Genomic DNA, 21,675 nt, shown 5'->3' on the forward strand with positions numbered 1-21,675 from the left:
TGTTATTCTGTAGTAACGCTAGTGATTCATTAGCCTATAGATTGATAATTATAAGCTATATTCGATATACTATATTGTATATAGTATAGTATACTATACTATATATACTATACACACTACTAAAAATATTTGTTTACCGGCGCAGCAATACCGACAAACGTTTTTGTGTCGCTTATAGTAATTAGTAAGTGTATTAGTTGTAATTAGCTTATAGATTGACATTACACTAAGTATAAGTCCTTTAGTAGTATCCTTAAGTAATATTAGGTTTGATTCGACCGTAAATTGATAATTATATTACGTAGAAGTGTATTAGTGACAATTAGCTTATATAAATTGATAATTACACTAAGCATAAGTGGATTGGCCGATGATTTATTCTAAATTCGTAATCATACTACCTAAATGTATAGTATTTGGTCTATAAAGCACACACACATATAATTACTTGATTGAAACATATTATGTGACACATGAAGCCATTAGTTGTAACTACTTAAACAAGAACTTATTATCCAAATATTAAACAAGATCTTTAGGTTGACTTTGTCTAATATTGACAAAATCCGATAGAACTTTAGGTATTAGTTTGTCTAATATTGATCTGTTGCTACTTTGATTTTTGGAATTCATTTAAAAGCTTGGTTCACTGCATAAATTGCAGGTTCTTACAAATGGCATAGAGGTGAAACTACAAAGGAATGCTTTAGGTAATAATGAGATGATGATGACCTTGAATTTGAAAATGTCCACTGGAATGGTTCAGATATGGGTAAGTTACCTAATTTATGATTAACCTCAATTTTTTTGGGTTTGGCTTGCTATATAGTAATAATTTTGGTTATTTTGAGTTTCCAATTCACAAAATTTGAAGTTTGACTTAATTCTATTTCAAATTAAACTCAAACGATCAACTGCTTTCCATTTTCTTTGTCTTCTTAGGTTGATGATTTACTTATAGTGTTAGATGCATCGAACAGGTGGTTGGCAAGATGGTGCTGCTGCAGTATGTGTTTTGTGCCTATATTTGTACACATGTAGAAGTACAAGCAGTTTGTTAACTATTCTATCTAGGTGAGGTATCAAAGTTTCTGGCTTGCCCGGCACACAGAAGAAGCAGAGAGTTACTAGTTTGGTCAATCATTGCTATTGTTTATTTGTTTGGTTTCAATTAGTTTATGTGTCGATGCTATTTTGGTTTAAGTACTTTGAGAGACATTTATTTAGTTTATAAGCTTGTTTGGCTGGTGTGATAGCCATATTGTTGCATTCCAAATTAATATTCCGATATTTCTTTTAATTGGTAGTAGTTCATAATGAGGACTGTTTTGGTTGTTTAAAGCTCTAATTGATAGTATTCTGTTATTGAAAACCCATGGGAAATGTCTTTTTTTCCCTCCAGAAATTCAAAATTTTCGACCGAATTCGGTCAGAAATTTCAAATAAATTCTATAGATTTTTAAAATTTTCGACCAAATTCGGTCGGAAATTATGAATTTATATTTATTTTTTTAAAATAAATTAACAATTTACAAATAATTATTTAATTAAATAAAATTATTATTTTTTAAAATTTTCGACCGAATTCGGTCGGAAAATTAAATTTTGTTAAAAAAATAATAATATTTTCCGACCGATTTTGATCGGAAATTTTAAAAAAAAAAGATATTCAATAATTTCCGACCAATTTCAGTCGGAAAATAAAGTTTGACAGCCAAAAATTAAATATTTAATAATTTCCGACCATTGAAGTTTCCGATCGATTTCGGTCGGAAATTTTCGACCAATAGCGGTCGGTACGCATTTGCGACCATTGTTTTTCCGTTCAATTAAAATCGGTCGGAAATTGCAGACGGAAATCACCTAATTTCTAGTAGTGACCGTGTGTGCAGGTCCAGGTGTCCCTGAGGTGTAGTGCGAGCTCTTCAGCAGTTTAGTTTCCACCGGAGTTATCGAGGTAACTGCATGGCGTCCGCAGACCCGATGTTCTCCCTCTATCTTTTACATTTTTGTATTCTAGACATATCTCTGTAGTAGGCTTTTGAAACCTTGTATTTAGAGGCTCAGACTTGTGACACCGGATCTAGCGGGCTATTGTAGAGATGTTTTATGATTTTCCGCAGATTTCCTATATACTGTTTAGACTTCTATTGATATTAAATTGGCATTTAACTCTAGTAACTAATAAAGAATTCTATATAAAAGGGTTGCTGCGTGTTTGATGGTCGGGCTTGCCTAGCATTGTGTTGGGCGCCATCACGATCGGGGTTGGGGTCGTGACAAGATGGTATCAGAGCCGAGGTTACTTGGTCTTGCAAGTCATGATCCGGTTTAGTAGAGTCTCGCGGATCAGTACGGAGACGTCTGTATTTATCCTCAAGAGGTTGCAGAACCTTTAGGAAAACTTCATATTCTTGAAATTCTTGTCGTGCGCCTTTGTTGATCCGAGAACTAAACTTCTGTTATTCTATTCTCTCGCAGATGGCGAGGACTCGTGCTACCGGACGAGGTGGACGACTACCAGTGCCACCCACTGAGGCCACTAGAGGCCGTGGACGCAGTCGTAGTCATGGCAGAGGCAGGGTAGCGGCACCTGTTGATCCACCAGCTGTCCCAGCTCCAGCAGCAGTACCAGTTCAGGCACCGGCAGCGCCTATTGTGATTCCGGGTCTACAGGAGACTTTGGCTTAGATATTGACAGTTTGCACCGGCCTAGCTCAGGCAATATCAGCCACCACAGTAACAACTACTTCACAGGCCGGGGGAGGCAATCAGACCCCCGCTGCTCGCACACCTAAGCAGGTGGTACAGGGATTGCAGACACTGGAGGCACCTCCAGCCCAGCCGGTTGCACCAGCCCAGGAGTTCGTAGTGCCAGTTATGCCAAATGATGAGCAGCGTCATCTTGAGAGGTTTGGTAGACTCCAACCTCCGTCATTTAGTGGTGTTGAGGGCGAGGATGCCCAGGGTTTTCTTGACAAGTGTCAATGTATGCTCCGGACAACAGGGATTCTTGAGTTTAGTGGTGTGGCATTTACCACTTTTCAGTTTACTGGGTCTGCCTTCACTTGGTGGGAGGCATATGAGCGGCGTAGGCCGGTTGGTGCAGCGCCCCTTACTTGGCAGGAGTTCTCCACTCTCTTCTTAGAGAAGTATGTACCGCAGTCCCGCAGGGAGGAGCTGCGTAGACAGTTTGAGTGGCTGAAGTAGGGAGATATGACTGTGTCTCAGTATTAGGCGAGGTATTCTGAGTTGGCTCGTCATGTCAGTTGGATGATTCTGACCGACCGTGAGAGGATTAGGAGATTTGTGGATGGCCTTAACTACCATCTTCGTATCTTGATGACTAGAGAGAGAGTATTGGGTGTCTCCTTTGAGGACGTGGTTGATATCGCTCGTGAGATTGAGACGGCTCGCCGGCAGGATAGAGAGGAGAGAGAGGCCAAGAGGCCTCGAGGTTCTGGCAGTTTCAGTGGTGCTCCTTCGAGGGGCCAGTTCCAGCATGGTAGAGGTCGTTCTTTCAGGCTCGCTCAGTCGACCAGTCCAGAGTATCGTGGGGCATCTTTAGGCCATAGTTTTGAGGGTTCTCAGCAGGGCCAGTCATCACTCAGTGCCCTCCCAGCTCAGAGTTCATCTCGTGCCCCATCAGTCCAGGGTTCTTCCGTGGCAGGTCCTTCTACTAGTCCTTCTGGTGCCAGGGGTTCCCTTCAGTCCCTACCTCCAGCATCGGGTAGTTGTTATGAGTGTGGAGAGTTTGGGCATATGAGGAGGCAGTGTCCTCAACTTCGTGATGGTCAGTATCAGTAGGGGGGTCAGCCCTCAACTTCTGCTCCAGTTACTTCACCACCTGCCCAGCCAGTTAGGGGTGGAGGTCAGGCAGCCAGGGGTCGTCCAAGAGGTGGAGGTCGATCAGGTGGTGGCCAGGCTCGTTTCTATGCTATCCCAGGCAGGACATATGCCATTGCTTCAGATGTTGTCATTACATGTATTGTTTCAGTATGCCACAATGATGCCTCTGTATTATTTGATCCAGGTTCCACCTATTCATATGTGTCTTCATATTTTGCTCGTTATTTGGGTACGCCCCGGGAGTCTCTTTCTTTACCTGTTCATATATCTACCCAGTGGGTGATACTATTGTTGTGGACCGTGTGTACCAGTCAAGTGATGTGATTATTGGGGGTCTGGAGACCCGAGTTGATCTATTGCTATTGAGCATGCTGGACTTTGATGTTATTTTGGGCATGGATTGGTTATCTCCGTGCATGCTATTCTAGATTATCATGCTAAGACAATCACTTTGGCTATGCCGGGTGTATCGAGGATCGAGTGGCGTGGTATAACTGATTATGTTCCTAGCAGAGTGATTTCTTTCTTGAAAGCTCAGCGTATGGTTGGGAAGGGTTGTCTGTCATATCTAGCTTTTGTGCGAGATGTTGGAGCTGAGACTCCTAGTATTGATTCTGTCCCAGTTGTGAGAGATTTTCCTAATGTATTTCCTGTAGACCTGCGGGGCATGCCACCCGATAGGGATATTGATTTTGGTATTAACCTGGTGTCGGGCACTCAGCCCATCTCTATTCTGCCCTATCGTATGGCACCAGCGGAGTTGAAGGAGTTGAAAGAGTAGCTTCAGGAACTCCTAGATAAGGGGTTCATTCGGCCTAGTGTGTCATCGTGGGGTGCAACTGTTCTATTTGTGAAGATGAAGGATGGCACAATAAGAATGTGCATTGATTACAGGCAATTGAACAAAGTAACGGTAAAGAACAAGTATCCCTTGCCTCGCATTGATGATTTATTTGACCAGCTTCAGGGAGCGAGGGTGTTCTCTAAGATTGATCTCCGTTTGGGCTATCACCAGTTGAAGATCAGGGATTCAGATATTCCTAAGACTACTTTCAGGACTAGATATGGTCACTATGAGTTTCTTGTCATGTCTTTCGGGCTGACCAATATCCTATCAGTGTTCATGCATTTGATGAACAATGTATTTCGGCCTTATCTGGATTCGTTTGTTATCATATTCATTGATGATATTCTGGTGTACTCGCGTAGTCAGGAGGAGCATGCAGAGCATTTGCGAGTAGTATTGCAGAGATTGAGGGAGGAGAAACTTTATGCAAAGTTCTCCAAGTGTGAGTTTTGGCTCGGTTCTGTGGCTTTCTTGGGACACGTGGTGTCCACCGAGGGTATTCAGGTTGATCCAAAGAAGATAGAGGCGGTGTAGAGCTGGTCTAGGCCGTCCTCAGCCATAGAGATTCATAGTTTCCTTGGATTGGCAGACTATTATCGCCATTTTGTTCTGGTATTTTCATCCATTGCATCGCCCTTGACCAAGTTGACTCAGAAGGGTGCTCCATTTGTATGGTCGGACGAGTGCGAGGAGAGCTTTCAGAAGCTCAAGACAACTTTGACCACAACTCCAGTGTTGGTATTGCCATCAACTTCAGGGTCATATACCATATATTGTTATGCTTCGAGAGTTGGGATTGGTAGTATGTTGATGCAGGAGGGTAGGGTTATTGCTTATGCTTCTCGTCAGTTGAAGCCCCATGAGAAGAACTACCCTGTTCATGACTTAGAGTTGGATGCCATAGTTCATGCTTTGAAGATTTGGAGGCACTACTTGTATGGCGTATCTTGTGAGGTATTCACTAATCATCACAGTCTTCAGTATTGTTCAAGCAAAAGGATCTTAATTTGAGGCAGCGAAGGTGGCTAGAGTTGCTAAAGGATTATGATATCACTATTCTGTATCGTCCGGGAAAGGTTTTGAGCCGAAAGACAGTGAGTATGGGGAGTTTGGCATATATTCCAATTGAGGAGAGGCCCCTTGCAGTTGATGTTCAGGCCGTGGCCAATCGGTTTATGAGATTAGATATTTCGGAGCCCAGCCGGGTGTTGGCTTGTGTGGTTTCTCGGTCTTCCTTATATGATCACATCAGAGAGCGCCAGTATGATGATCCGCATTTGCTTGTCCTTAAGGACAGAGTTCAGCATGATGATGCCAGAGATGTGACCATAGGTGATGATGGCGTGTTGAGGATGTAGGGCCGTATCTGTGTGCCCAATGTGGATGGGCTTAGAGAGTTGATTCTGAAGGAGGCCCATAGCTCACGGTACTCTATTCATCCGGGTGCCGCGAAGATGTATCAGGACTTGAGAAAGCACTATTGGTGGAGGAGAATGAAGAAGGATATTGTGGGGTATGTAGCTAGGTGTCTCAATTGTCAGCAGGTGAAATATGAGAATCAGAGACCGGGTGGCTTGCTTCAGCATATGGTTATTCCCGAGTGGAAGTGGGAGAGAGTCGCTATGGATTTTGTGAGTGGTCTTCCTCGGACTTTGAAGAAGTTCAATGCTATTTGGGTGATTGTGGATTGGCTGACCAAGTCCGTGCACTTCATTCCGGTGTGTACTACTTATTCTTCGGAGCGGCTGGCAGGGATCTTTATCTGGGAGATTGTTCGATTGCATGGTGTTCCAGTGTCTATTATCTCAGATAGAGGTACTCAGTTTACTTCCCAGTTTTTGGAGGACTTTTCAGCGAGAGTTAGGTACTCAGGTGGAGTTGAGCACATCGTTCCATCCTTAGACGGATGGGCAGTCCGAGCGTACCATTCAGATATTAGAGGATATATTGCGTGCCTGTGTTATTGATTTTGGAGGTTCATAGGATGAGTTTTTGCCGCTTTAGAGTTTGCCTACAACAGCTATCAGTCCAGCATTCAGATGGCACCTGTGAGGCCTTGTATGGAGACAGTGTAGATCTCCAGTTGATTGGTTCGAGCCCAGAGAGGCTAGGCTATTGGGGACAGATTTGGTTTAGGATGCCTTAGAGAAGGTGAAGTTGATTCAGGAGAGACTTCATATAGCCCAGTCGCGTCAGAAGAGTTATACGGGCTGGAAGGTTAGAGATGTGTCTTACATAGTGGGTGAGAAGGTCTTGCTGAAGGTTTCGCCCATGAAGGGTGTTATGAGATTTGGAAAGAAAGGAAAGTTGAGTTCGCGGTTCATTGGACCTTTTGAGGTACTTAGGAGGGTTGAGGAAGTGGCTTATATGCTTGCTTTGCCACCCAGCTTGTCGGGCGTGCATCCGGTATTTCATGTTTCTATGTTCTGGAAGTATGTTGGGGACCCGTCTCATGTCTTGGACTTCAACACGGTTCAGTTAGATGGTAATTTGACCTATGATGTGGAGCCAGTGGCTATTTTGGATCGTCGAGTTCAGAAATTGAGATCAAAGGATATAGCTTCAGTGAAAGTGCAGTGGAGAGGTCTGCCCGTGGAGGAGGCTACCTGGGAGACCGAGCGGGAGATGCGGAGCAGATATCCTCACCTGTTTGAGGCTTTAGGTATGTTTCTTGACTCACTCAAGGATGAGCGTTTGTTTTAGTTGTGGAGGATGTGACGACCCGACCTGTCGTATCATGAGTTACCGCTCTGTTTTCCCCATTTTTAGCTTCTTTATGCTTCATTGTCGGTATTTGGTGTGATCGAGTCGATTTGGATTGGTTTTGGTAGGAAATGAGACACTTAGTCTCTTTAAAGAAGGTTTAGTTGGAAAAGTCAACCGAATATTGACTTATGAGTTAGAGGGCTCGGATGTGATTTCCGGTGGTTCGGTTAGCTTCGGGGGATAATTTGTGACTTAGGAGTGTGATCAGAAGTGGTTTTGGAGCTCCGGTGAAGAATTAAGCTTGAATTGGCGAAGTTAGTATTTTGACAATTTCCGGTTGATAGGTGAGATTTTGATCCGAGAGTCAGAATGGAATTCCGAGAGTTGCAGTAGCTTCGTTAGGTGATTTTGGATGTGTGTGCAAAACTTCAGGTTATTCGGAGGTGATTTGTTTGGGTTTTTGATCGAATGCGTGTTTCGGAAGTTTTAGAAGAACTTAGGCTTGAATTCGATGTAATTTGATGGCTTTGGTGTTGTTTGAGGTGTTTTGATGATTGGAACAAGTTCAAATAATGTTATAGGATGTGTTGGTGCTTTTGGTTGAGGTCCCGGGGGCCTCGGGGTGATTTCGGATGGCTAAACGGGAAGTTTTGGACTTGGAAATGTGGCAGAAAATGCAGCAGCAGTGCAGGTTAATTTTTGGTTTTTGGTCTTCGTGATTGGGTGCCTGAGTTTTTACTCTTCGCGCGTTTGCAGCCTGGGGCTTGCGTTCGCATAGGTTTGAGAGCTGGTGCCTTGCGTTCGCGGAAGGTTGCTCGCGTTCGCATAGGTCTGAGAGCTGGTGCTTCGCGTTCACGGAAGGTTGCCCGCGTTCGCATAGAAGAATTTGAGGTTCCGTTGGGTTTGTGCGCCGCGTTCGCGACCATGGGGACACGTTCGCATAGTTGAGGTTGCGGAAGCTTCGCATTCGCGGGTAGGGGACCGCGTTCGCGAAAGGCAATTTGGTCAGAGACAAGTTTATTCATCGCGAACGCGAGAGAGCCCTCGCATTCGCATAGAGTAAAATGTCAGCTGGGCTTTGACTGGGATTGATTGGAGGTGAGTCCTATGAACTAAAAACATGATTTAATTGTGGAATTAACCTAGAAATTCATGGAATCTTAGCAAAAAGGGGAAGAACTAGGGCTTGGGTTTCTGAATTTTAAATTGGGATTTGAGGGAGCATTTGAGGGAGCATTTTGGAGTTTTTGATATGTATGAACTCGTGGCAAGATAAGGAACCCGTTGATGTGAAAATTTCTGAGTTTCGAGAAGTGGGCCCGAGGCTCGGGTTTTACCAATTTCAGAATTTTTGATATTTTTCGATTGTTTTTGATTGGGTTTTATTCCCTTAGCATATTGTGACGTATTCGTTGTGGTTTTGGTCAGATTCGACGTGCGAGGAGGCCGATTTGAGAGGCAAGGGCATAGCGAGCTAGAGTCTTGGCCGGCTTGAGGTGAGTAATGATTATAAATGATGTCCTGAGGGTTGAAACCCCGGAATTGCACAACGTAGTGCTATGTTGAGTTGACGCACACGCTGATGAGCGTGGAGTCCGTTACTACTGGGGATTGTGACTTGGTCCATCCCGTTGATGATTTTACTGTGTTTTTGACTAAGGCTTGTTTATTATCATTATGATTTGGGCTAGTCGCCATATTTGGGGCCTTGTGCCGACCTGTAGAACAATTAGGGGCATTTTTACTGATTATTCTTACTTGTTAAAAATCATATCCTCAGTCATGTTTCTAACTGTTTAACACAATACGAACTGGTTTTTGAAATGCTAATCTTAAATGAAAGTAATATCTGGGCTGAGATCCCTATTTTATATTAGTATGCCCGAGAGGCTGTGATTATATTGACTGAGAGGGGTTGAGAACCCAATAGTGAGGATGTTTTATATGTTATGGATCGGGCTGCGCGCCGCAGCAATACAAGAATTTTAAGCTCCTTAATTAGCTCATTGTATTCTTATTAGAAATTTAATTTAATTTTATGTACAAGAATTTTCTGGAGTTCATCCTCTACCAAGGACGACCAAGTAATGTCCTGCTCAATTGCACTCTATCTCTATAACACAATAACATATTGCAAAAGGCATAATCAGTCTGTCATGAAGAATATTAACCGAGGAAATAAGTAAATAAACAGAATTGGAATTCGGCCTAGCCTCAAAACCCTTAAATCATGCTAGGTGATAGTCATAAAGTCACTTTTGCAATTTGGAACTATTTTTTTTAAGGGCAAAGGAATTACGGTTGACATTGCTACATTTTAAATTGTGGGTGTGTCTAATACGTAAATTTACTTTTGTGTGTGTGGGGGGTAGCAATAATCTAGAAATTTAAGGTGATTATAATCGAGATCCAATTCGACCGATCTTTATTGGAGAACGAGAAGGTTAAAATGCTTTTCACCATGAAAGTCAAACTTTCTATAATTATTGTTTCTTCATATATAACATGGCAATAGAAGTTGAAGGCAAGAGGAAGTTTTCGTTAGAACAAATGAGATGCAGAGCCACTGTTCTAATGAATCTGCGACCAACTTTAGGAGTCCAAGTGAGTAGTTCCTCATCTACAAGCTTAACATTATAATCTTCCAAGATTGTTTTTAGGGATAAAAAGATTGATGCAGATTGATAATTTTGTTATTGCAAAGTAAAATTTCAGACTGGTATGTGCCTAATCAATTAGTTTCACCTGACCATATGACTGTGATGACCCCGCCAGTCGTCTCATGAGTTACCGTTCCGTTTCCCCTATTTTTGCTTCTTTATACTTCGTTATCCGTGTTTTATGTGATCGAGTTGATTAGTTTGCGTTCGGAGAGGATTTGGTAAGAAATGAGACACTTAGTCTCTTTTAAGGAGGTTTAAGTTGGAAAAGTCAACCGGATGTTGGCTTATATGTTAGAGGGCTCGGATGTGAGTTCTGATGGTTTGGTTAGCTTCGAGAGGTGATTTATGACTTAGGAGCGTGATCGGGAATTAATTTTGGAGGTCCGGAGTAGAATTAGACTTGAATTGGCGAAATTGATATTTTGGCGATTTCCGGTCAATGTTGAATGGGCATCGCATTCGCGTCTGGAACGTCGCGTTCGCGTAAGACAATTTTTGGTCAATGCGAATTTGTGCATCGCGATCGCGAGGTTTTGACCGCGATCGCGAAGAAGGAAGGGTCAGACCTGGGCAGAATGTTTTAAGTCATTTCATTCGCGATTTTGGGTCTATTTTCTTCCATAGTTGATCATTTTGAGAGCTTTTTGAAGGAGATTAAACAGGGATTCAAGGAGAAACGTTTGGAGGTAAGAATTTCGGACCTAAAACTCGATTCTATTGTGAAATCTACCTAGAAAATCATGAAACGTAAACTAAAAATGGAAGAAATAGGGCTTGAAATTTTGGACTATTGAATTGGGATTTGAAAGACCATTTGAGGTCGGATTTGAGAACTTTTGATTTGTATGAACTCGTGGGGAGATAAGGAATCTAATGATGTGAAAATTTTTGAGTTTCAAGAAGTGGGCCCGGGGCTCGGGTTTTGCTAATTTCGGGTTTTTTGGTATTTTTCGATTGTTTTCGCTTGGGTTTTGTTCCCTTAGCATATTGTGACGTATTCGTTCTAATTTTGGATAGATTCAACGCGCGTGGAGGCCGATTCGAGGGGCAAAGGCATCACAAGCTAGATATTTAGCCGGTTCGAGGTGAGTAATGATTGTAAATGATGTCCTGAGGGTTTGAACCCCCAGATTGCATATCGTAGTGCTATATTGAGGTGAGACATGCGCTTGATGACGAGCGTTGGGTCGTAAACTACTGGGGATTGTGACTTGGTCCGTCCCGATTACTGATTTTACCGCGTACTTATTTGTTATCATCATGATTTGGGTCGATTGCCATATTTGGGCTTCGTGCCAACTATTTGAACCCTTCGAGGATTTTTTATCATTATTTCCTCACTATTTTGACCTATTATTGAACTCAGTCATGCTGTTTTCCACTGTTTTACTACTCAGCCATTTTTACTCAGTTTTGAGACTTAAATGATATTTTAAATGATGTTTTGGGTTGAGAACTACTGTTTTACTAATGCCTGAGGGGCTTGCGATGATTTTCAGACTAAGTACGGCCGATGGCCAGATGTGAGGATATACTGATACTGATATGAGGCCGAGGGCCTGAGATACATATATATGCCACGAGGTGGTTTGACTGATATGAGGCCGAGGGCCTAGATTTGATGCCACGAGATGGCTTGATATTGCGCTTGGGCCGTAAAGGGGGCCCTCCCGGAGTTTGTACACCTCCAGTGAGCGCGGGTACCCATTGTAATGTGAGATTGAGCCCGAGGGGTTGGTATTGTTCTGAGATAATGCCCGAGGGGCTGGTACTGTTCTGAGTTGTTGCCCGTGGGGAGGATTTGTTGATACGGTTCCCGAAGTGCAAATTTCCATTTGTTATTTACCTGTCAAATTACTGGTTTTACTTGTTGAAAAAGGGATTTACTTGATATTTCACTATTTTATTGTTTTAAGTGATTTTTTTTACTGCTTCGGTATAGAATGCCTTGTGTTTTTACGTGTTTTCTTACTTTCACCCATTATTTATATTTATTACTCACTGGGTCGGAGTACTCACATTACTCCCTGCACCGTGTGTACAGATTCAGGCGTAGCAGGTCTCGCTCCCGAGGGCTGACTCATTCCAGCTTCAGACGGATGATTCGAGGAGTCTTTAGGTAGTTGCTGGCGTTCGCAACCTGGAGCTCCTCTCTATCCATTTCTTTTATGTTCTATTTCAGTACTTGAGACTCTGTAGTTACATTTGAGGATTTAGTATCTTAGACGCTCGTGACTTGTGACACCCCGGTTAGGGCTGTGTCGGGCGGTTTTCCACTTTGTTACCTTTATTTCCGCGAAATATTACTATTAATCATGCTTTAAACTATTTTTATGTTGATTAATTGCTTAAAAGGATGGATTGTATTAGACTGGCTGGCCTTGTCTTCACGAGAGGCGCCATCACGATCGGGTTCGGGGTTAGGGTCATGACAAGTTGGTATCATAGCCTAGGTTACATAGGTCTCATGAGTCATGAGCGGGTTTAGTAGAGTCTCACGGATAGGTACAGAGACGTATGTATTTATCATCGAGAGGCTGCAGAACCTTTAGGAAAAACTTTATATTCTTGAAATTCTTGTCGTGCGAACTTGATGATCCGAGTACTAATCTTCTGTTATTCTATTCTCTCACAGATGGTGAGGACACGAGCTACCGGACGGGGTGGACGACCCCCAGTGCGATCAGTTGAGACCACTTGAGGCCGAGGATGCGGTTGTGGTCGTGGTAGAGGCAGAGCAGCGAGGGCAGCACTTGTTGATCCACCAGCTGCCCCAGCTTAGGATCAGACTCCAGCAGCACCAGTTGTGCCCATCGTGATCCCGGGTCTTCAAGAGGCCTTGGCACAGATCCTATCAGTTTGCATTGTCCTAGCTCAAGCAATTTCAGCAACTACAGCAGCAACTACTTCATAGGCCGGGAGAGGCAATCAGACTCCCGCTGCTCGCACACCTGAGCAGGCAGTGCAGGGACTTCAAACGCCGGGGGCACCTCCAGCCCAGCCGGTTGCACCAGCTCAGGAGTTTGTTGTGCCAGTGATGCCGGATGATGAGCAACGTCGTCTTGAGAGGTTTGGTAGACTCCAGCCTCCGACATTCAGCGGAGCATAGGGCGAGGATGCCCAGGGTTTCTTAGACAAGTGCCAGTGGATGCTTCGTACAGCAGGGATTCTTGAGTCTAGTGGTGTGGCATTTACCACCTCTCAGTTTTCTAGGGTTGCCTTCACTTGGTGGGAGGCATATGAGAGGTGTAGGCTGGTTGGTGTAGTGCCCCTCACTTGGCAGCAGTTCTCCGCTCTCTTCTTGGAGAAGTATGTACTGTAGTCCCGCGGAGAGGAGCTGGGTAGGCAGTTTGAGTGGTTGCGACAGGGGGATATGACTGTGTCACACTACGAGTCGAGGTCTTCTGAGTTGGCTCGTCATGCTGTCTGGTTGGTTCCGACAGATCGTGAGAGGATCATGAGATTTGTTGATGGCCTTAATTATCATCTCCCCAATGGCTTTATAATTAACTCTTAAGATTATTCCCAAACTTTGCGTGCATGTCATGTCGCTAGAATTGGCGTTTGAACAAGGACAAAACAAAAAGATAAAAAGAACTAAACAAAGAAGATGACTGGAGGTAACAAAATTCCGGAATTTGCATTAGACATGAGACCTGTACCAGCCTTCCATGGCTTCTATGTGTTTGGTTCTATGGTTTCACGACCAGACTTCGAAGGAGTTTGGTCTAGTCCTTACTCGACTGGTGTTCATGGCCTTTCTCCGACCATCCACCTCTTAACATCATGGTACCATGGCTGGGTATTTGGTCCCGCCACGATTACATTACAATAACCGTGTCTTTCCCTGATTTGGATTTCCAAGGGATCGGACCCCCCTTCCCTTTTTATTTGTTTTCATCTATTCCTTGTAGAATTGTTTAAATCTTTCATCAAATTCCTGCCCCTTTTTACCCTTTCTCAAGTACCGACTTACTTGTAATGTTGTATGTGAACCTCTTTTTACTTGAGCCCTTAATTGCTTATTTGATTATGTGAAGTCAAATAATATATAAAATAATAAACTAACATATAAAATAATAAACAAACATATTAAATAATAAACAAACATATAAAAAAGTGAACTAACTTATAAATATTAAAGTAACATATAAAATAACAAACTAACATATATAATATAAAATTATAATATAGAAAATGTATCAACCTGATGAACAATTTAGTAAAAATATTGAATAAATTTTAATATTAAAAATATTACAATATATTTAAATATGTTAAGCAATGATAAAGAAAAATACTTTAATTACTATTGTTCAATTTACAGTAGTCGTGAAAAAATCAAAATTTCTATCATAAAGAACTAAAAAGGATAAAATTTATTTAAATTTGATATAAAAAAGTTTTTTTTAAGTATGATAAAAAATGTCCATGATGTGGATAAAGCCACATAACTGAAGTTTAATAGATTAAAAAATTTAAAAAATCAAAATATTAATAAATTAGAGATAATGTGAAATTATTTATACTAAGAATTAGTTTTAAAATAAAATAAAGCAAATATATAATTCTTAAAAATATTATTAATAAATTTAAACAATTTGATAATTTTGGGTATTAATTTTAAATAAAATAAATATTTATTTCAAGATTAAAAATCATACATCTATTTATATAATAATATTAAAGGATATAAATAGATTAAGATATAAAATAAATAATAATGATAATAATATCCTGGCAAGGGAACAATAATGATAATAACATCACTGCAAGGGAACAATTATGATAATCATCATATGAAGCGCAAATTATTTTTGCTTGGGCTTCGTTCCCTTAGCATATTTTGACATCCTCGTTCTGATTTTGGATAGATTCGATATGAGTGGAGGCCGATTCGAGGGGCAAAGGCATCGTGAACTAGAGATTTGACCGGTTCTAGGTGAGTAATGATTGTAGAACTCATGTTGCCTTCGCAATTACGAAGAATTTGTCGCAATTGCGATATTAGAGAGCTGTGTTATGCAGAAATGAAAAATTGGAAATTATTTCTAAGGCTGGTTTTCGACTGTCCAATTCCTCCATGATATCCTAATGCTTGTTCCACCATGGAGGGGGCGGATTTCTCTCACATGACTGCTATAAATAGAGCAGAAGTTGTAGAGAAAGAAGAACACACCGGAAAAAAACACTCGAAACACTCAGTATACAATTGATATACACTCTGTATACACTCAAACTACACTCTGTATACACTGTGTGAACTAGATTGATGGTACTAGGCTGTTGGTGAATTGAAAGTAGAAGTTAAAAATGGAATTCGACTCCAGGTATGTATGACTAACTTTAACCTTTGTAAATTCACCTTGTTGGTGTACGAATAATTGGTATGTGTATCATGAATGGCCATGTGGATAATACCGAATGCAAGAGTTTTGCCAGTTGGTGCACCAATTGTGCATGGCGCTGAAACTTTTGCATTTCTGAATGACCTCGGATTCGAGTTTTGATTATTCTGTTAGATCCAGATGATAATTTTGGACTCCGGCATATGCACGGATTTGCAATTGGATATTTCTAGAAAGTATAAAGCGACTTATAAATTGCATTCAATAAATGCGACTTATAAGTCACAAAATAGCAGGATGGGACTTCTAAAGGGCCTTATAAATTGCATTCGGTAAACGCTAACTTACAAGTCGCGTTCACCAATTGCGACATATAAGTCAAAATCCTCAGAAGCCACGTGGACAGTAGTAAAACATGTTTTTCAGTCCAAAATATCATTTAAAAGATCATGTAAGAGTAAAAATAGAGTAAACATGGCCTCAAATGTTGGCTGATGCTCTTATCAGTCTCATAACCTACATCTCTTACGAATACTTTAATACTGTCCTTGCCATCTAGGCAGCTGTTCTGTGAATTAATCCAAAGGGGGACATCTCCCGGACCTTCCACTTCTGCTGGTCCCTCGACTTCAGCTGGCCCGTGGATTCCATCTTCCCGGGCCCATCCTATCACCACCCACCAGCTGAGCCAGACACTTCATAGCTTGAATAACTGGATAACGAATCGGTCAAACACAAACTACTTATTTTGCAAAAGTACTTTTTCATAAAGCACTTTTCAAAATGAGTACTTTTCAAACGGGCTCTTAGCCAAACACCCCCTTGGTCGTATAACCATTTTTGGTTCAAATAAATGAATTGTTCCAATTTAGAGTTTAACTTGCCAAAACTAAAGGAATATCAAAGTAAAAAAAATCATATCGAATCTTAAAGTCCTAAATTTAGTTTTACCAAAAATAAATTATTAATTGTAAATACAAAGACCTTCAAATAAATTTAAATCTCAATAATAGAAGATGTTGAGGGGGAGTGGAAACAGTATCTTTCAACAAAGGTAAGAAGCAACTTCCAAAGGGCAATCCGAAAAGCTTCAACAAATTAATGGAGAATCACAACATCTCAGGTTGTAAGCATTAAAATTTTATCGAATTTAAATCGATAAAATAATATGAACTATATTTTAATATGCTAGTCCAAATAAATGGCATGAGTACACCACAATAGTATCTAGTAAGTGTCAAGCCTAACCTCGATCGAGTAGTGACGAGATAAGGTCAAGGTCCTACTGATATAAATATAATGAAATAAGACAGAATGAAATATCACAGTCAAAATAAATACAAAAATCTAACAGAAATAGAATCATAGAATGACAACAACTCAGAATACAGAGACAACAACAGGGGATCTTCCGAGATATCGTCTCGTAGTCCCAAACGTAGATGTGCAGGGAGATCTCCTGGAATACCATTCTGTAGTCCAAAGTAAATATGCAGAACAGGGAGATCTCCCGGAATACCATTTCGTAGTCCCACAGTAAATATGCAGTATTTACTATAATCGTGGAGGAGCATATATTCACAAATGACTTTTAAACATTGTAAATGATATTTTTTACAAAAAATATTTTTTTTTGAAATATTTTAATTAAAAAACGAAAAATACTTAATAAAATACTAAAAAATATGAAAATTATTATAAATATAGAAAAAACAATGGAGAACGGATCCAGGATTTAGAGACTCTGGGTGCCAAAATTTTTGAACGTAGTCATATTACAATTTACTAAATAGGGTATAAATTTAATCGGTTCGGTCTATTTGGATTTCGGTTCGGATTATTCGTCTTTGGAGTTAATATAAACAAATCGATCGAGCAAAAAGATTACGTAATAATTATGATAACATGGAAAACAAGTAAAAAAATTCAACTGGATTATGAATTTTGTATAAGAAAAAAGGCTCGTTATCATTTTAGCTACTTAAGGCAAAAACTTATACTAATACGCACTCTAAAGATTAAGGAAGTTTACAGATATTTTTCAATTTATATTTTTTATGAAAATTAATTCACTAGATATTATATACAATTGTCCTACTTTAGAGCAATTTGACAACAAAATAAATCCTGGAGAAAAGAAAAAAAAGGGGGCGGAAAGAGCGGTATACACTCGATATACACTCTAGATACACTGGATATACAGGGGCAGAGAGCTAAGAAAACATTCTGAAAATACTGGGAAAAAAACTAGAATTTACTGTTTCATTGATTTCTATTTTTGGTTTTCAATTTCGAATTGGCTGAAACCATCTTCCATATACTGTTTCGGTAGTCTAAACTTAGAAAGAAACAGGAAGAATATACCTTTGGAATATTCTTTGTGCTGTACCTTTCAATGTTTTTTGGGGAATGTCCCTTATAAATAGGAGATAGTAAACAAGAAGGGGACCGACCATTTTCGAGAACTGAGAGATATTGTAAGATTTAGAAAAGAACATACGAAAAAGTTGTCTTATTCATTTCATCCATGCACATGTTGTTCATCATTTATCTATAAATCTCATGATCCCATATAGATATTGACTGCTTTCCTTTCCACGTCGTAACGAAGTGCCTTGGACACATTATTTCTTCTGAAAATATAAATAATAGGGGCAAAGTGTGAGAGAACAATAATTATGGGACATTTGTTTTTTTTTTTCTACAAATAATCAGATTAACAAATCGAAATAGAAAATTTTCGTGCATTTATTATTTTTATGTAAATAATAAATTAATACTATGTTTTCAACTATTACTTAAATTAATCAAGACAAGATACGTAGAATTATTTATATTCTAAGTTATAAATATTACTATTTTTTTAAAAACGAATATTTTTGCTACACTAGAATATTTTTTGTATCAAGAGAAACTTTTTATATACAACAAAAATATTCGTTTTACACTATTGTGCAAAATAAGCTTTTGGCAAAAAATACTGTTAGAATAATTTGCCAACACCTAATTTTACTCTTAATCTCATGAGCTAATTTTTGAAGCGAAATTAGTTACTGTATTTAATTATTAAATAGTAAAGATCTAGCAACTTCAAAAATCAACGAGAAAAAGCGTTTGGTAGTTGTCTGCCTGTAAGTTTATTTATTTTGCCGCCTTGATATGTTGACCGTTCACACGGTCTTTGGATTGATCAAAATTTTCATTTAAATACTTTCTTTTTTGCTTAATATTTTTTTATTTCATTTTGTTTTATTTGTATGTTAGAAAAGACTTCCTAGAAAAATTTACTATTTTTAATATCGTGAAAAAAAAAGAGAAAATAACAGTGTAGAGATATAACTACTTATTTTTAAAAGAAAAAATAAATAAATGTCCAAGTAGTGGCGAAACTCTGCCGAATTTTGAAAAAAAAAGAGATAATATTACTATCCAAAAAAAAAATAAGTAGTGTCTTGGTCGTTTAGGAGTATTTTAATCAGTTAGAATAAGTAATTAACAAATCGAAATTGGGAAATTGCATGACTTTACCTCAGGCAAGTCGCATTTGACACCTGCGATTTGCCTCTGCCCCAGAAAAACAACAATCTTTCCCGATACGAAAATGGGCATAACTCTTTTATACGATGTCCGAATTCGACGATTCGTTTTGCTATGGCTCTGTAATTTTAATACGAATCTAATGATTCAATAAAAATTGAATTTGGAGCTCATTTTCTTAATTTTTAAATTAATATTTATATATTATTAATTGTCTCAGTATTTTTAGTTTGCTTTTAAAATTATATTTTACTATTTTTATAAAATAAAAGGGAAAACTAGCTATTTAACATCTAGCCTCATTCCATTTCAAATATAGCCTTTTTACCTTTCAATTTTAACCATTATTTGACCCAATCTTAACCCATTTGGACTGGCCCAATTTTTAATTTGACCAAACCCACAACCCGATCCAAATGACCCTTACCTGGTTTCCACCTACCCTCCTAAATCTGGGTCGTTGATCACACAAGATCAACGACCATAACTCACCCTTCCATAATTAAACCAAACGACCTACCCTAATCTCCCTCATTCTCACCTGACCCGCCGCCTTTGAATCCCAAACGCTCTCAAATCCTCTCATCAGCTCTTCGAAACCCTAGCCTCCTCCTACCTTATTTCACCATGTTTCCATCGGAATCAAGTCAGTACCCAAAAGCCTAGCCTTATCCGGCTCAAACGATCCCACCGGAGTTCGACGTCATCTCACATACAAATACTCATACGAAGCCATCTAAATGCTCGTATAGTAGTTGTTGCTGTAGGCAAACTCCGCTAATATATTTAACTTATATTAAAAGAATTAAGTACTTTTTAATTTTATTTTCATATTTTACTTAAATAAAATGAATTATTTTTTTAATTATTGCATGTAATAACAAAATTTTGATATTATTTATTTACTTATAGTATTAATTATTAAGTAAATCTATTCATGTCCTTATTCGTAATTTGACACTTAAAAGCACTTTCTAAAAAGCTTGGCCAAACACAAATTATTTCTCAAAAGTGTTTTTCAGACTGATTAGCCAAACACAAACTGCTTCTCTCCAAAAGTACTTTTTTCAAAATTTCTTCTGAGTTTCGCCACTAATTAATATTCCTAATTCGAAATTGAAAACCAAAAATAGAAATTTTGATCTCATTTCTACTTCCGGATTAGGTAATTACTACGAGTATTAATTAATTATGTTAAGCCTCTATTGTCCTTTACCTCCATTTTAAGACGTGTAGTAATTTAAGGAGGGAACAGTTTTTGGTGTGTAGTTAATCAGAGAGTTGAAAACGAGGCAGAACATGTGAAAGCATTAAATGATTTTGGTTTTGCTACTTTATACGCATGTCAAGTACTCTTCATTAGTGATGAAGTTCCTCATCTTTTAAGAATTTACGCTCTTTCAATTTAATTCAAGGCACAACAATATTTTTTCTATATTTAGAATTAAGCGGCGAAAAATTACTTATTTTGTTCAATAGTGTTTTTCGAAAAAGTACTTTTGAAAACTACTCTTTATTTAAGAATTACTTTTTTGCAAAATTTGACAAGCAAATTGTGTTTGGCTAATCTTTTTAAAAAGTACTTCTGAATATCAAATTACTATAAAGGACAGTAAAAGTTTGTTTACAAGTAACATTATTTAAAAAGAAAAATTTTAAATTTTTATTTATAAAATAATTTAACTTATTTTAGCTATATTTTGGCACAAATATGAGAATCCAATGAATGAATTACCAAAATGATAATATTGGAAATATTATTGGATTTTTTATGAATAAAATAGGGAAATAAATTGGTTTAAAAATCTTTAAAAATTAAGAAAACAATTAGACATACCTATATATGTGCACATATGCTATTTTAAAAGTATTTTGCATATTAAAATATACAGGGAAAATTGGGTATCAACAACTGCCCCTCTTTACTCAGTGCCACTTCTGGGCACGTTGTGCGGACCGCGATCGTTTTTATGCGGTCCGCGGTGCCCTAGTGCGGTCCGCAATACCACTTTGTGCGAACCGCACTGATGATATTGTGTTATTTACATTATACAATTGAATTGAATATATTCAGGCCATTTGGAGTCGGGTACTGGTGGCAAGAGCGTGGTTTCAGATTGAATTTGAGCGGGTTCGAGGTAAGTGGCTTGAACCTTATGTGGGGGACTTTCTCCTTAGGATTGGTATTGTGATAATTGAAATGCCTTGTACATGAGGTGACGAGTGCATACTTGTGCAAATCCGACAAAAGTTACAAAACCCGAAAGCTCATTCCCTCACGAGTCTAACGATACCAAATTTACCAAAATCCGACCTCATTTGGTCACTCAAAACCCCCAAAGTCTGAAGTTGATAGTGCGGCTGCACTACATTTTGTGCGGTCCACACTGGTGTGACCAATGTGAGGACTCTCTGAAGTTTGCCACCGCGGCCGCATGACATTTTGTGTGGTCCGCGGTGGAGCTCTGCGGCCGCAGTTCATTTTTTGCGGACCACATGGGCCTGCCTTATCAGGTTTGATTTGAACAAGCCCAGTGCGGACCGCGGTCCCAAGGCGAATGGGTGATGTGATTTTGGTCCGAACCTTGCGTTTTGACCAAGCGGGCTCGGGATCAATTTTTGGGATTTTGGGAAGAATGCTTGGAAAGCTATAATTAGGCATTGGGTTCGCATTGTTTAGCATTTATTGATGTATTGAAGTCATTATTTTATAGATACAATCGAT

At 39.3% G+C, this 21,675-nt stretch overlaps 1 pseudogene; it reads left to right on the forward strand.

Annotated features, from left to right (window-relative positions):
* The first annotated feature begins 9,907 nt into the window (after positions 1–9,907).
* Positions 9,908–21,675, forward strand: part of LOC142162342 (wax ester synthase/diacylglycerol acyltransferase 11-like) — a 75,607-nt pseudogene continuing 63,839 nt past the window's right edge.

Source organism: Nicotiana tabacum, chromosome 7 (assembly GCF_000715075.1).
Source record: "Nicotiana tabacum cultivar K326 chromosome 7, ASM71507v2, whole genome shotgun sequence".
Lineage (NCBI taxonomy): Eukaryota > Viridiplantae > Streptophyta > Magnoliopsida > Solanales > Solanaceae > Nicotiana > Nicotiana tabacum.